This window comes from Hevea brasiliensis, chromosome 2 (assembly GCF_030052815.1).
Source record: "Hevea brasiliensis isolate MT/VB/25A 57/8 chromosome 2, ASM3005281v1, whole genome shotgun sequence".
NCBI lineage: Eukaryota > Viridiplantae > Streptophyta > Magnoliopsida > Malpighiales > Euphorbiaceae > Hevea > Hevea brasiliensis.
Window position 1 is genome coordinate 95,038,101 of NC_079494.1, and position 5,483 is coordinate 95,043,583.

The 5,483-nt window shown below is 33.7% G+C and overlaps 1 non-coding gene across 1 annotated transcript; it reads left to right on the forward strand.

The window, feature by feature from the left end:
- Nucleotides 1–5,133: 5,133 nt before the first annotated feature.
- Nucleotides 5,134–5,240, forward strand: LOC131178017 (small nucleolar RNA R71). The gene has a single exon (XR_009147148.1). It is a non-coding gene; the product is annotated as a small nucleolar RNA R71 (small nucleolar RNA).
- The last annotated feature ends 243 nt before the right edge of the window (nucleotides 5,241–5,483 follow it).

Consider the following 5,483-nt stretch of genomic DNA (forward strand, 5'->3'; position numbering starts at 1 on the left):
TCTTGGCATCCATGAAAAGGGAAGGTAAGTGAATTATTCTTATATGTAATTGATGGTATTTGATGGGAATTAGTGTGGATTAAAGTAATTTGTGATGCTAGTAAGTTAATCTCATGTGTAACTTGTGATTGAGCTTTTGAAATGGGGATTTGTATTGTTGCTTCATTTTGGGCAGCCATGAAAACATGGGAGATTAATTATCTCATGAATTTAATTGATGTTTTGGGATGTTGATAAGTAAGCAAATGAGGATTACACTTAGATTGATGAAAATACTTGTGCTAGAAATTGATTGAATGTGAATCATTGAATTAGAACATTTGAATTAAGGATTTAAAAGTGGGACTTTGATGCTTTAGTAAACTGCCATGTTGGGCAGCCTTAAATATCATGAATTTGTGTGTGAGTTTATGAAATTATTAATGAAATATGATGGTGTTGAATGGTGGGCAGTTTGTGTAATTGCCATGGAAGTGTATGTGTAATATAAGTGTTGATGTACATTGAATTTGGGCTGAAGTAAATGTTAAACATTAATGGTGTATTGTGTGTATTGAGCACTTGAGTGTTCTATCCAAATGCTTGCTGGAATTGTGTACAATATATATAAAAGTGCCATGATTAAATGTTGAAATATTGGGAGGAGGAGGATTGTCAAAATTGGAAGTGTAATGTTCAAATGCAGGTTGTGTATGTTGGCAGCACCTAAATTAGGCCATAAGTGCAAAACTGTGAACCCAATTGGTATAAGGCCAATGGGGGGTGAAACTAGACACCAAATAGGCCAAATTTCATGTAGAAATGTTGCCAAAATTCTACCTAGAAACTAACCTTAAAAATGACCAAATCCGAAATGGCAACCTTGCAACCCAGATTTTTGACCATATGAACAGTAATCATTAGGATGACTATAACTCACTCAAAATAGGTCCTATTGACCTAAAATTTTTATCATGGATAGCTTAGATATAGAGCTACAATTCTTATGAAGACACCAAAGCCCAGAAATGGCCACAACCAAGTCAAATAGCTTGCACAAGTTCGGGTACCAAAACTGCTAGAACTAAATGTGACCTAAAATTGATCAAATTTTGCACTAAAGGTGCAATCTGTCCAGCTTTGGTAAATTGACTATATCATGGTCTATACAACTCAAAATGACCTGAAATTTTGCCAAAAGTTCAATAAGACATAGAGCTACAATTCTTATGAAGACACCAAAGCCCAGAAATGGCTAGAACCAAGTCAAATAGCTTGTACAATTTTGGGTACCAAAACTGCTAGAACTAAATGTGACCTAAAATTGACCAAATTTTACACTAAAGGTGCAATCTATCCAGCTTTAGTAAATTGACCATATCTTGGTCTATACAACTCAGAATGACCTGAAATTTTTTCAAAAGTTCAATAAGACATAGAGCTACAATTCTTATGAAGACACCAAAGCCCAGAAATGGCCAGAACCAAGTCAAATAGCTTGCACAAGTTTGGCTACCAAAACTACCAGAACTAAATGTGATCTAAAATTGACCAAATTTTGCACTAAAGGTGCAATCTGTCCAGCTTTAGTAAACTGACCATATTTTGGTCTATACAACTCAGAATGACCTGAAATTTTGCCCAGAGTCCAACAAGACATGGAGTTACAATTTTGCTCCTTTGACCAGAAGCTAAAAACCAAGAGAAATAGGACTTTAAGCTAGAGCAATCTAGCACACAAAAATTGAGAATTTGACATTTACATACAATGATGCTTGAAGCAATTTGGCAATGAATGCCAACTTGTAAAAATGGTAAATTGCACTATATTGGCATCATATTGAATTACGAATTGTGACATGTTGATACTAAAATCAACTTATGCATGATGTATGAAAAGGTCAATTCATTGACCAGTGAATTGTATAATTACCAGTAAACCCTAAAAATAAATATTTAATCTTGTACTATGCCCTAATTTGCCTAGTTGACTAGTTTGGATAGGTTGGCATGCTAATAGGATTCTGATAGCTATTCTACAAATGACTTTATGTCATATTGTGTTTTATGGCTTATTATGCCATACTATGATATTAATAGCCTATGGCTATACAGATTGTGTTATTATACTAGGCTTAATGTCTGATTGATTATATGGCTTTTTAGCCACACTGTTTGCACACCGGGAGATACTTTGTGACCGATGGTGTGACGGCCCGAGGTACGAGGTACCCAGTGCTAGTATATCCATTTATCTAGTCTGGTCAGTATATAAGCTACATGGGCAGTCAATTAAAACATTATTCAATTCAGGCAGCTAAGTTAAGTTAAGTATAATGAAATTTCAGTACAATTAAATTAAGTATTGAATGAATAAGTAAAAGAGATTAGCAAAAGAAACATAACAAAAATATAAATTGCAAAACTGTAGAGACTTGAAATATAATACAGTTAGAATAATTTGTATACTGAGTAGTATTACTGAAAAGTTATAAACTAAGCACTTTCAAAGAGGAACAAACTAGTATATAAGATCGTTAATACTAGAAATACTATACCAAATTAAATTGATTCATGAGTATCCGAATTATGATTTATTTCTTTCTTTATTTGTATATATTATTTCTTGCTATACTATTGCACCACTAAGCAGAAATGCTTAGCGCGATGGAATTGCTTCCTCGCGCAGGTACTGAAGGTAAAACCAGTAGATTGTCGACTGAGATTTTTGGAGTCCAGATCTGCAGAAGTGTCAGAAGAGTTCAAGATTATCACCTTCTCAGCAATGCATGTAGATAGGGCTCATTTTAAGCATGTTTTATAATTTGTACATTATAATTACTGTTATTATTGTAATGTGAATTAGTAATTGTAATTTCATTTGTCTATCCTGTACTTGATAAATTTATGTACTTGATTGGAAAATTTGTATAAGTTAATGAAATATAAGAATTTTGATATTTAAATTGATTATCTAATCATTATGATTCTGAATGAGATTGAGTTTGAGAAATTTTGAGACTGAATCTAAGTTTGAGAAACTGATGAGAATGCTTTGAGATAATCTGAGTTATGAATTTGAGCGTATATTGAAATTGTTTTTGGCAGGTTCAGAAGAACTATTAGTCCAAATTACAGCCGGCACTCTGTCTGATTATCGTTAAAATTTTTGAAATTTCCAAATTAATTAGATTTTGATAAAAGTAAAAATAGCCTAAACCTTAAATAAAGTTTTTGAATAAATAAATCAAGAACTGTAATGAAATCAGATAAGATCAGGTGCTCCGACACTCTGTGTGACACGCCTTGCTCGGCTATACTGTAGACAGGTGAGGGGTGTTACACCTACCTCCATATATAACTAGTAGGAGCCAACACATGCCCATATACCCATACACAGTACAAGTATGAAAGCAGTATCAAACTCAAACCACCTATATACAAGATAATTGTCTTATCTCAGGTCTAAAGATCATATGCACTGATATGATTTATGACAATGCATTGACAAGAGTAAACTCCACGTGCTTGTCATAAATGTCACTGGTTCGGCCTACTTATCATGCATAAGTGCCTATCATATTTGTTATGTGGCATGAGACTTACCATTCCATCTTATTTACATCTCATCAAAATAACTTGGGAACAAATATGATTACAATTTTTCTGGATAAGTCATGTCCTTATTGTGAAGTATCCTTGATTGTGCACCAATTTATGATACTTTATGCTAGAAATACTGTCACTCATATTCTTAACAACTTCAGAATAGAATTTCTAACAAAATATCAATGAACCTTTTCTATTACACATAAATACATTATGCAAATGGAAAAGTGAAATTGTTTTTTATTAATAAAATATATACAAGATACATACTAAATGATATGCTCTAGGGCATACTACTAACACTACATTCTTCTATAAGAGCTACTATCACAAATTCTTTAAGATTCCTCTTGTTAAAGAGAATTTCCTTTAGAAACTTGGCATCTAAAGGCATTTTTGCTGAGGCATCTTTGAAAGGAATAGTCACATGTAAAGACTTCAAAATGTCTAAAAACTTCCCAAATTATTTATCTAAGCTTGCCTTCTAAAATCTCTATTAAAATGGTAAAGGTGGAATGTAAGCCTTAGGTGCCACATATGTAGGCTCTTCTTTGTCATTTTTCTTCGCTTCACTTTCTTTTTCCTCCACTTTGATCTCTTCTTCAACATCAGCTTCTTTTTTTCTTCCTCTTTCTTTTTATCCATCTTTTCTTCTCCTCCATCAATAACTTTTCCACTCCTCAATGTGATTGCCTTGCAACGCTCCCTTGAATTTTTAGGTTGGTTAGGCAACTTTCCAACTGCTTTACTATTAGAAGAACTTGGTTGCTAAGCAATTTAACTTTCTATCATCTTGTTATGTGTTGTCATTTGATCCATTCTAAATGTTAACTAAGAGAACATGTCTTGTTGACTCTGATAGCTTACTAATAAAGTTTCAAGCATAGCCTCCAATCCAGTTATCTTGTCTTATTGTGGTTGTGGTTGTGGTTGTTCTGGTGGAGTTGGTGCATTTTGAGGTTTAGAAATTAGAAGTCCAGGAGGAGGTCCTCTATTTTGATGAAAATTCTATTATTGTTGAAATGCAAGAGTTTGTTAAAAATTTTGCTGTTGTCCTTGTCTACCTCCCTAAAAAAAATTAGGATGGTTCCTCCATGCAGGCTCATAGGTAGCAAAAAATGGATTACCAACAGACCTCTAATTATAGTTCCCAATATAATCAACTTGCTCACATGGAAAGTCTTAACCAAAAGAAGGGAAATTAGTAGCACAATTCACAAATATAGCTCCAACATCTACTAAGTTAGTAAATCCCTCAACTAAAGCATCAACTTTCATGCTCAACTTATCCATCTTCCTTTTCAAAGCATAAAATTTAGCATTAAACATACTCCTTGTACCTAACTTAAACATATTAGCTGGTGTTTTCTTTGCTTCGTTTCTCTTACAACTCCATTGATAATTGTTGTATGCAATTTTATCAAGGCAAAATAAGCTTCATCTTTAGATTTCTTTATAAGATCGCCTCTAGAAGATGCATCAATCGTACTCCTAATAGTTGGAGAAACACCATTATAAAAATGCTGAACAAACATCCACTTAGGAATCCCATGGTGTGGACATCTCCTTTGAAGTTCCTTGTATCTCTCCCATGCTTCATACAAGCTCTCATCATCTCTAGGTCAGAAAGAAGTTAATTCATTCCTTAATTTTTTGAAGGAAAATACTGTGCCTAGAAGGCTTGAGATAGTTCCTCCCATGTGGTGATGGAACCCGATAGCAAAGAATGTAGCCACTCTCTAGCACAATCCTTCAGAGAAAAAGGAAACAATCTAAGTCCACTTGCATTATCAGAAACACCATTTATCTTTAACATATCACTAATCTAAAGAAAGTGTGTCAAATGCACATGTGGACTTTCACTTGGACTTCCCCCAAACTGTAATTCTTGTACT